This window comes from Mya arenaria, chromosome 1, assembly GCF_026914265.1.
Source record: "Mya arenaria isolate MELC-2E11 chromosome 1, ASM2691426v1".
Taxonomy (NCBI): domain Eukaryota; kingdom Metazoa; phylum Mollusca; class Bivalvia; order Myida; family Myidae; genus Mya; species Mya arenaria.
The window spans coordinates 54,756,887-54,769,098 of record NC_069122.1 but is presented as its reverse complement, the minus strand read 5'-3'; positions in this window follow the sequence as shown (position 1 = coordinate 54,769,098).

Below are 12,212 nucleotides of genomic sequence, written 5' to 3'. Positions count from 1 at the left end.
GGGGTCTTCTTCCTTTGTCCAACCATGCGAAGCTGGGGAAGGTAGTGTTGGCGATGGACTTAGGGATTGTCCCCAACAGAAGCCGGCCTGGTATACCGCCCGTTGTGTATGTTGGTACAGGGCATCAGATGTGGGTGGTATCAAATCGATGGAGCGAGCTTTCTGTGTGAAGAGTTCTTGACGGGCACTATTAGTTGTTTCACATATACTTGATCTGTCATACATGAGAACTACAAATCGTTCAATTATCGGCATACACACATTGATTTGCTCATCATCGGGGGTGTTGCTTAACACTTTAAATGCCTGAATTGCATCAGGAATTGACAATAATGTGTTCAATGCTGTCCGCTTCCCTTTGCCACCAAATGCAGACACCTGGTCACAACCAGTAAAAGCATGGAATGCTGGAAGAGCTTGGGCCATTTCTTCTCCAATATTTAATACCATAGTATGAATTGGTATATATCTCAGGGATTTTCCAACACCAAATTCAACCAAAACTCATCCAATTCACATTTGCTGAACATTCCTGCAGCTATGACGACAACATCAGTGTCAACTGTTTTAATCATTGCCTTGCTCATTTTAGACTTGCCAACATGAGCAGCATGAAGTAGCAGCCTGGTGTCTGCCTCTTCATGTGTGCATGGTGCTATGAGATGTTTATTTGTTATTGTTGTTCCGACAACGTCATCTCTATGTGTGGAAAGGACACATTTTTCACACAAAACAGGTATGTGGCTGCATTCAGTTGCAAGAAATTCGAATAACTCATTCTTGTTATCGTCATTTCTTAGGAATGCTTCCCAATTTGTTGGAATCATTGTTTCGGCCAATACCCTTCTACGAGCACCAAGTCCTCGTTTTTGTCTTGCCCCTTCTTTCAAACTGTTTGAAATGTATCTGTCCCAGATAATATCAACTCTACATGTATTTGTTAATTGCCTTTGGATGTAAGGCAAGAACACATTAGCAGCATATTCCTGAAATGTGTTGCATTTCTGTGGTTTTAACATATTGATAATGGCAGCTCCATCAATCAACACAGCATCAACTGTTGGCTTATCAGAAGTTGGTTCAGGACAGTAGTTTTCTAGACATGGCATCAGATCCGACTTTTTTCCAGTGCGTAATTCACCAAACTGTGACAGCGAAGGAGGGTAGCTACTGTTTTCATGTGCAAAAAACTTACTAAGATCACCTTTCCGAACCTGACATGACACATACAGCCGCGAAAAGAGGGCACAGTTCTCTTTCAGCGATGAAACCTCAAGCTTCTGTTTTGTTGCTTTTCGTACTGAACGTCTACTGAACAAGGGCAACTTGTTTTGTTTAATTGTATCAGCCACTGATTTTACTTGTGATTCAAGTCTCTCACGTACATATGTATTGTATTGAGCTTTGCCTAATTCTGTTACAGTTTTGATGCTTTCAGCCACAGATTGATCAACGATATCTCTTGTGTCAAGAACTAACAAATCATTTGATTTTTCAGCAAATGGGTTCCCGAGGTCATGTATTACAGATACCAGCTCACTCACTTGTTGCTGAAACGTGACTTGAATACTTCTTGTTTGTTCATGATGTTTATTGCTCATCTGAGCTGCAGAAATACTGTTGGAATCTTCATATTTATGAATAAGCCTGGCTAATTCAGGACCACATAACATCCAACGTAATAACTGTGCCGGGTTTTCTGTTAAACCAACTGCCCCATCATCATCTTTAATCAATTTATTGTTTTGTTCATGTGCCTGATCCAGTGGAAGTGCAGAAAATCTCCTAGCTGTCTTCTTCAAACAAAAATATCCCTTTTCAAATTCAGTTGCAACCACAGGAACATTCTTCTTGAGAAGTAACATGTCCTTGATATGTACTGGAATCCAGCGGGCATAATTATTGTGATCAAGTGCAAAGAACCATGGTACTAGTTCTATCAGAGAGTTCACATATAATTGAAAGTTTCCTTCTCTAAGCGAGCGAATGAAGGTGAAACTTGTAAGTTCTAGAGTTAAGATCAATGCCCAGAACAAAAACATGGAACTTTCATTCTGTCGTACATCAACCCACATTTCAAGACTCATTTCAGGGCCTATTTCATCTTTTGTAGCTTCAACATATCCATCATACTGTTGCTTCATGAGTACATACAGGGCAGCTGCTGTCACTTGGTGTGCATGTCTGGTCCTAGAAATGTTTGTTGCCTTTAAAAATGAATCTGCAGTGCCAGGTGTAGCAATATTTGCTTGTGTGAGTACAGAACTCCATCCACTGTCTTGAAGTAAATCCCCGATTGTTTTCAAGGCTGCTAATTCAATATGGAGACCACCAAACATCACAACAAACTTTTCCTCATCAAAATCATTTGGCCATGTCCACTGAATTTGTTTAGCAAGGGCAAATAATGGTTGATCTGCCGCCATTACTGGTATCTGGCCGGGATTTAAGTAAGACACTGTCTTCTTTACTATTGTCATGGAATGTTTTATCATAGCTGGCATAATACACATTTTGTCCAATCAATGTTAAATTCCTTTTTACATGCATTCTGCCTTTGTATCAATTCAATATGTTCAGGTTTTCCTACAAAAATCTTTTTTGACATTATTTGATTAGTATCTTAGTAAAACAAATGTGTTAGTAATGTTAGAAAGTTATGACACACAGTGCTTTTTGTCATTTATGGAAACATGCAATGCATGGAATCCTTACATGCACCTGAAAAGAAAAAAAAATATTATAGCAATGGAACATTTTAAAGATATACTGTATACACGCACATCAAAAAAGCTTATATGACGCACTCTATAACTTAAATGTGAAATAATAGTTAGAACATGATGAGTTTGCCTTTTCAAAACATAATCAGGGTTGCCAGCGGACTTGAAAAGTCAGGGAAATTGGGTATTTTTTCAAGGTCAGGGAATTGTCAGGGAATTTTGAAATTTGGTCAGTGAAAAATGAAAATCCTGAAAAGTCAGGGAAAAGTCAGGGAAAAAATTATTTCAAAGGTCGAAAAATATACGCATTGAAGGTCTTTCTTGGCTATGGCAGTCTTTAGGCATTTAATATTTGACTTTATCACTCTCACAGTTAAGCATTAAATTCAAATAACAGTAAACTGTGATATTAAGAAGCATTATATGTTAACTTAGTGATTATAATACCCATTATTTACCTTAGAACATCATTCAGCCTAAAGACTGAAAGGCTTTGCAACCCTTGCCTCCAGAGCTGACTAATACGTAATTTCTGTTGTATTGTAGGAATATAACACCAGAAAAGAGAATTTACCTGACATTATATTCTAATCTATAGATTATTATCCTTGTTTCAGGTGTTGCGGTTTCTTTATATCATCTAATAAAGGGATTTGATGGCAGATAATATAATTAAATTACTCTGTTTCAGGCTCTTCCTTGTTAGCATGACAAATTAACAAATATGAGTTCAAAACAGACATCTTTCAATAATAACTGGCTTACGGACACAGAGTTTAAGTGTTGGGTAGGAAAAGACCCAAACAATGTGAATAAGGCCAGATGTGTTATTTGTGGTGGAGGGTCATTCTTCTTAGGAAACATGGGCAAGCAAGCCCTAAGAAGCCATGCAAAAGGAAAGAAGCATACTGAAAAACTTGCATTAGTAACAAGGATTAAGAAAGAAAATACAATGATGTCCCATCTTGTCAAGGTTGAAAGCACAACTTCAGCAGCAACATCAAGCTCAGAAGGGTCCAATCTAACAACTTCAACAAATGAGGAGATACTGGTACCAGAGGAAACAGTCCCACAAATGCTTAAAATTCCACCACCGCCAACAGAGCAGCCAATCACCAGTACAAGGCCAATATCCCAGTGGACTCTTAAAGAAGATACATTGAAAGCTGAAGTATTATGGGCTATGAAAACACTTACTTCCAAATATTCCACCAATTCCTGTCAAGGCAATAATGAGCTGTTCTGTGCTATGTTCCCAGATAGTGAGATTGCCAAACAATTCCAGTGCAGCAAAACTAAGTGTTCATATCTAATAAGTTATGGTCTAGCCCCATTCTACCATGACAAACTTGTCCAACAATTGCAGGAACCTGAACAGAGGTATGTTGTCTCATTTGATGAATCACTGAACAGAACTCTGCAACAGGAGCAAATGGATATGCTGGTTCGGATATGGGATTGCAACATTAATAGGGTGCAAACTAGGTACTTCAATTCCCAGTTTCTTGGCCACACAAGAGCATCGGACCTTGTAACTAACTTCAAAAGTGGAATACAAGCGTTGAGATACTCCAACCTACTGCAAATTTCAATGGATGGACCAGCTACTAACTGGAAATTCTTTGATGAGATTGTGAAGGATCGAAAAATAGAGGACCCAAATATGCCTGGTCTTCTGAACTTGGGTTCATGTGGACTTCATGTTGTCCATGGGAGTTTCAAGACTGGTACCTCTGCCACTGGTTGGGAACTTGACAGTTTGCTGCGATCACTTTGGTATGTGTTTGAAGATTCTCCAGCCAGAAGAGAAGATTATGAAAGTATTGGTGGAACAGGAGTGTTTCCATTACGTTTCTGTTCAACAAGATGGCTAGAAGACATTCCTGTAGCTGAGCGTGCCATTGAGATTTGGCCAGCAATCGTTAAATATGTACGAAAGATCTCAACAGGACCAAAGAGCAAAATTCCATCTATAAGCTCATTCCAAAGGCTTGTGAAACATGTTCAAGATCCCCTTACTATTGCGAAGTTGAAGTTCTTCATCAATGTGGCAGAAACCTTGCAACCATTCCTAAAGAAATTCCAAGGTGACAATCCACTGCTGCCATTTAGCAGAAGAATTGTACTCATTGCTGAAATTAGTTCTCGAAAGGTTTATAAAGCCAGAAGTCCTAAACAAAGCAAACACCAAAGCAAAATTAGCCAACATAGATGTGATGGCTGCTGAAAATGTGGTTCATCCAAAGTGTGTGGAATTAGGATTTGCCACAGTGCAGCATCTGAGAAAAGCAGAAAGAGAGAAAACAGTCAGCGATTTACAAGTTCTGACTTTCAGGAAGGAATGCACCCTGTTTCTCCAGAAATTGTGCATGAAGTTACTGGAACGATGCCCTCTGAAGTATTCGGTTGTGAGATATTTGGTATCTTTGAACCCCCAGCAAATGGCCAAACATCCTGAGTCATCAAAGGAAATGTTCAGCAAATTGCTTCAGTGCCTAATTGACAACAGAATAAGTGACGCCAACTATTGTGATATTGTTATGCAGCAGTACAGGAAATGGTTGGCCGACATTGAATGTGAGAAGAAGGAAGTGTATAAGTCTTACAGCATGGATAGCAATGAAGGCATTGACACACTATTCTACAAGGATATTGGTGGGAAGGCTGAATACCAAGAACTTTTCACAGTGGTGAAAGACATGCTTATTCTGTCCCATGGCCAGTCATCTGTTGAGAGGGGGTTCTCTGACAATAAGGAGCTATTGAAAGGGAACATGAATAAGCATACCCTTATTACGTACAGACAGGCTTATGATGGCCTCAAATCCCAGGACAAGCCACTCTCCGAGTGTGTCAGCAAGGAGTTACTTCAGAGCTGTAGGCATGCTTACCATAGGTACAGGACTCATGCACAGGAAACAAAGGTAGAGGATGAAAAGAAGCAGAAAGACAAAGAAAAAATTTGGCAGATAAATTGGTTGTTGAAGCTGATGAACTGGCCAAACAAGCTGAAACCAAAAACAATCTGCAGTTACTGGTCAAATCTAATGCCCTGCGGGAAAAGTCCCATGGAAAGAGAAAGGAGATGGAGTGTGAAATTAAGACAGCTGAACATCTAGAGAAGAAACTGAAACAAATGTAATGTTACAGTCATGCCTCTCATTGTATTCTGTATTGGTCTAGCTATTTCTGTGCATGATCACTAGAAGGGCTTTTAATTACTAACAAAATCTAGTCAGTATACATGTATACCAAACTACCATATTGGCATATAACCTGCTTTGCTTTTTGCTTTGACACTAAGAAATTGTACAAGAGGATTTGTCTTGCAAACATGATGGAAACTGGTTAAATTATGCAATGCTATGTTTTTCACACTAACTTTTTTTCACACTTACTTACCATACTCATTCAAAGTCTTTAATTTTATAGTGATTATTTCATGATATGCCAAAATGAGCCCTATGTTCTTGTTTTCATGCTAATGTTTCACATGTTTCACTGACCAACAGTCACACTGTGTTTGAATAGAAATAGTTAAGAATAGTAGAACACTATGTTTGAATCATTACTTTGATGTACAATGTAAATGTTTTATATTTTGGAAAATAAATACAAGTTTACATGCAAAAATATAATGGGAGGATTGGACGGCTATAGGGGAGGTCAGGAGGCCGTTTATGTGTTTGACGATTTTGGTCAGTGAAAAACATGAATTGGTCAGTGAAAAGTCAGGGAAAAGTCAGGGAATTTTATTTCACCAAAGTGCTGGCAACCCTGATAATGTGGGCAATCAGTTTGTATTTTTGTAGTCAAAAATATCATTCTAACCAAATCCGGTAACTGGTACACTTCCAGGTACTACTCAAGTTTTAGAAAAACAGGCAATAAGGACCAGTGCAATGCCCACAAAATCAAATTCCAACAAACAATAAGGTCAAGTATAACATGCAGATGTATTTATTTCTATTTGTTATTATTTAATTTTCTACGCAAAATAGAGTCACTTCATTGTTTTGCAAACATTGTACTCAAAATCATAGAAGAAACCCATCAATTAAACAAAGCTATTTAATAAAAGTGTATCATATATTTATGTAACTGAAGTGCTGAAACATACCTGCTATGATGTGGATCCCATTCTTCCTGTGTTTCTTTGCAAAACGGCAATAACATACAATATTATTGAACAATGACCATGCTATACTGACATTGTTTTGATGGCTGATTTACAGCAAGGGGAAGAAACTCTGAGCAAGTAAATGTCTCAGTAACAATTTTAAGTCGCTAAAACTCATAAAATAGTTTGATATTTTAATGCATAATTATATTAAGAAAAACATGCTTTATGTTCCACATTTCTAAAACAAATCATATCTTTGTGTTTTATTGATTGATTTTAGATATTTTCGCATACTTACATACTTACAGTCGGCCATTCTTACCCATTATCTTAGCTTAAATAGACAATTAAACAAATATTAATCTGTCATGTAAATTGATCTTAATACTTTATCTTTATTTATTATTTGAATTTTCAGATTAATGTTAATATCAAGGACCAGTAAAGAGGACAAAACTAGAATAAACCGAAATTTTGTCTCCACCGGGAAAATGATAGTCACCTTAGAAACCATATTTGGTTGTCATGGTTACCAACTAGAATATCATAAGCATCATACAATGAAACAACATGAATTGGGCTTTCAATATATAAACATTGTTCACCTTTTTTCATCACATTGCTTCAATACCAGTGCTTATTCGTGGTGAAATCATGTTTTTTGGGGGTTTTTTAATTTGACCTTGATTTTGACCTTGACCTTGACTTATGATTATTTAGAAAACTATCACATTTTAATAACTAACTTATTACAAATAGGATTTAATAAAATTTTGTTTGAATAAAGTATAATGACGGCACTAATTTCATAAATAATCCAAGTCACCCAAATGGCAAATAATCGGCGGCCATCTTGGCGGCCATCTTGGATTATGGGAGAACCCTCGATCTGACGCTTGGGGTCTGGCTTGCAAAATATCCGCAAGACCTCATACTATCACCATACAATGTGGCTCATTTCTAGAATTAAAAGTGCAATTCTATGAAATATTCCCCAAAAAGACCCTCACTATTAATAATTAAATTAGTGTAAAGTTTATGTTTGATACCCGTCCTCAATATTGTGCTAAAACCCCTTTGGCCTAAGACTTCCAAGTTTCCAACATTATCATTAATATTATCTTCGGTGACGCCTCGGTCAATTACGATTGTTTGGTCCATAGGACCTTATATTTCGCAGCTAATCAGTCGATAATTGTTTTCATATAATTTATATCAAGTCCCGTACGTTACTTGATAAACAAAATTGCATGTGCTTGCACGTAGCCAGTATAAAGCATATAAAGGGTGAACAAAACAAGAAAAAAGCATATCTTACAGAACTGCTCTAGCGTGGTCAATATCAAAAGGATTGGAAATACCAACATGCAATTGATGCAATGAACGAAAACTCGCGATCGCCACTAAAACCGAATCAGTAATTAGAGACCATTTACTCACATTCACAAGTCTAGGTAAATTTCGAGTGAAATATCATATTGAAAAAGATGAAATCCTACCTCCCGTAATAAATGCACCTAAAACGTACCGTTCACATGAATGCCAAGACTCCAAGGAATATATAAATCATTTGCACGTAAAAGTGTAATAAAGCCTGTTCGTGAGGCGAGTGACTGGGTCAACAACCTAGTCATCGTAGAAAAGAAGGACAAGTCCTTCGTCTTTGTCTCGACCCGATCGACCTAAACAAAGCCATAAAAAGATATTACTTTAAAATTTCCACACTGAAGAATGTCACAGCTCAACTTAGTGGCTAGAACATATTCACAATTCGTGGTGAATATGATTGATACCATCAAGTAGAGCTAGATCAAAACAGCTCATAGATATGCACTTTCCAAACGCCCTTCCAAACGCCATGAAAACAATGCTGACATTTGTGAACATCAAATATGTCCAAATGATTGCAGATGAGCATCGCTAGAAAGGCCGAACACGATCAAGCGTTACGAAAAGTATTCAGACGAGCTAAGAAAAAGAATGTCAGATTTAATAAAGACAAAATGCAATTTAAAGCAAAGTCTGTGAAGTATATGGGGACAATAGTCAGTGAAAATGAGTGTATTATTGCAGCGGCTGTCTATTACCCTCCCACAAATGGAAGCAACCAAGTTTTCTCTGGGTGTATTATTACAGAGGCTGTCTTTTATCCCCCACACCTGGAAGCATATGAGTATGTCTTGATGTATTAATTATTATTCCCCACACCTGGAAGCATATGAGTATGTCTGGATGTATTAAATATTATCCCCCACACCTGGAAGCATATGAGTATGTCTGGATATATTAATTATTATCCCCACACCTGGAAGCATATGAGTATGTCTGGATGTATTAATTATTATCCCCCACACCTGAAAGCATATGAGTATGTCTGGATATATAAATTATTATCCCCCACACCTGAAAGCATATGAGTATGTCTGGATGTATTAATTATTATCCCCCACACCTAGAAGCATATGAGTATGTCTGGATGTAATTATTATTATCCCCCACACCTGGAAGCATATGAGTATGTCTGGATGTATTAATTATTATCCCCCACACCTGGAAGCATACGAGTATATCTTGATGTATCAATTATTACCCCCCCCCCCCCCACACACACACACACACACGTAGAGCAATCAAGTTTTCTCAAGGTTTAGTATTAATTTACAGAGACTGTCTTTAACCTCCCACGCCTTGAAGCATCGAGGCTTCTAGAGGTGAATTGTTGCAGAGGGTCTCCTTTATCTACCCCACCTGGAAGCATTTAAAGTTCTTTGCGTGAATTGTTACACAGGCTGTCTATTTTCCTACCACACCTGGAAACATCAAGGTTTCTATGGCTGAACCGTAACAGAGGCCGTCTTTTATACACCATACTTGAAAGCATTTAAGTTTTTTTGCGTTCTAACATGGGCTGTCTTTTAAAACCAATTTTAACTTGAACGATTTCATTAAAGACGGTTAAACTAAATAAAAACAAGGGTATCCGAATTTTCGCGGAAAAATGGAAAAAACATTTGCTATCACTACCACCTGATACTGTTCGACTTCTAGGCAGTTCCCAAGTGATCACATCAGTTTATAGCGTAGTCAAAGAGCTTGTTGAAAATTCCTTCGATGCTGAAGCCACTAGCCTTGATGTTAAATTGGTATTGAAGATAACTAATTTTGAAATATTTTCAGGTTACAGACTACCGTACTATTTACTGAATTAAGCGATTTGCATGTAAACTGACACTGAATTTTACTTATTAGTGTTTCACGACAACAACTCCATGACTTTGAGTACTATTTTACTATTTTGAGTTCTATTTTATTGCTTGGAGTACGTTTTTGGTGTATTAGAGCTTAAAGCTGCAGTCTCACAGATTGACCGATTTGACAATATTTGTTTTGTTGTGTCAGATTCAGCAGATTTTCTGAACACCTTGCAATTTTATTATTTCAATGAATGCAATCTGATTATAAGGCCATGCATTTTATTTTATTTATTTTTGGGGGGGGGGGGGGGGGGGTCACTCGCCCTGTAGGGCAAGTAAAACCTGAAAATCTACTCGCCCTGCACAAAATTTACTTGCCCTACATTTTTTAACAGACAAAATCAGTGCTTGATTATCGTTACAGTCCTTTGTTCGATTGAATTAAGCAAAAGACTGTAATCCGACCATCAATTATTAGTGTTTTTCCGGTTTTATTGATTGCAAACTAATAAAATATTTTGAATGTTTGTTCATGTGCATTCGATACGAATTAATACTTGCCTACATGACATCATATTTTCAGTTTAATTTAACTGTTTTAACATTTATGTTTTTACAATAATTTCATTTTCGAAAATAAAATGGATTTATATTTTATTCTAGAGGATCTTACTCACCTGGGAAGATTGAATTTTTACTAGTCCGACCTCAATATTCACTTGAATTTTTACTAGTCCGACCTCAATATTCACTCATGCAAATGAGAGTGGGAGAGTTGATTTATCGACGCCTGTGTACACTTATGAGTTAAAACAACAGCCAGACATGTATATACACCTTATATATATATAGCTCTGTATCAACTAGGGTTGATCTCTTTTTTTTACAGGAGAATTATGGACTGGACAGAGTTGAAGTTCGAGACAATGGGAGTGGTATCAGGCTGGAATGGATGCCGCTTGTTGCACAACGTCACCATACCTCCAAGATTTCTTCTTTTAGTGACCTAGAAACGGTGGCAACTTATGGGTTTAGAGGGGAAGCTGTTGGTATATCATTTTTAATTTGTATAAATCACTTGAGTTTGTCCTTGCTTGATTAATATACATTCATGTTTCGAAATTGTAGATTAGCTTGTGTTATCGAACATCTGTATACATGCCATATCTTCCTGTAGGGGGAAAATACCCTTTAATTCTAATTTGTCCCCCAGTCTTCTGGTGGGGTATGAAAATACCCAGAATTTTCAAAAGAAACAATCGGTACTTTGTTTGTTTAACCTAGGTAACCTCTATTTACGCAAATTTTGTCACTGGTTTATCAATATTTGATCAGCAGTTTTAAGGTAATAACCTTCATGTGTCAAACAATACAACACAGTATACACACTATCAGTTATTGTCATATGTTTTGATTGTTTTTCAATGCTTTGATAGCACCTTTGATCTTTGTTTCATGCGATAATTAAATCACATTTAATTTCTATTGAGGTCAATAATCAGTTTTTAATTTTACCAGAGTTAATTAATTAATGAAGGTGTAAGCTTGTGATGATATCATGATGGATTATTTTGCCATGTTAGGATTTGTTTTCTAAAATTAATAGATTATTCTTAATTCATATAGTCACCAGGAAATGTAGCCGTTCATGTTACTCTATGTTGGAGTTAAAAATGTCTTGCAAAAATCTTTCAACATGGATCTCAAGGAAAAGGTAACACCATTTTTTTTTATAAAGTATGCTAACTAGACAAAGGTGTTGGCCAGTGTGGCAAATCCTATATGCTCATTTATTCCAAATCTGAGAGACATAAAGTGAAAATTGGGGGTATGAAGTTATGTTTGCAAAGTTTATGGAAGATCATAACTTGCATTTCACCATGGCAGACCACTTAGTGACTTACGTTAAAAATGTTTCCGAACACTGAATACCTCTCTGGACTAAGTGTGCAAACATTGTTACATGTTCAATGGATCCTAAAAGACATCTTTTTCCCACTTCCAGCTCAGGTAAGTTTGTTTACAAAGGATGTGTAAAGAATTTGTTCAGATATCTTATATTTCGAGAACATTTATTTATCCAGGTGTGAAAAGTTATTGAAATATCATGATAATACAAACACATTTGATATATATAATGCCTATGATTTGTTTTTTATGTATTTTCAGTGC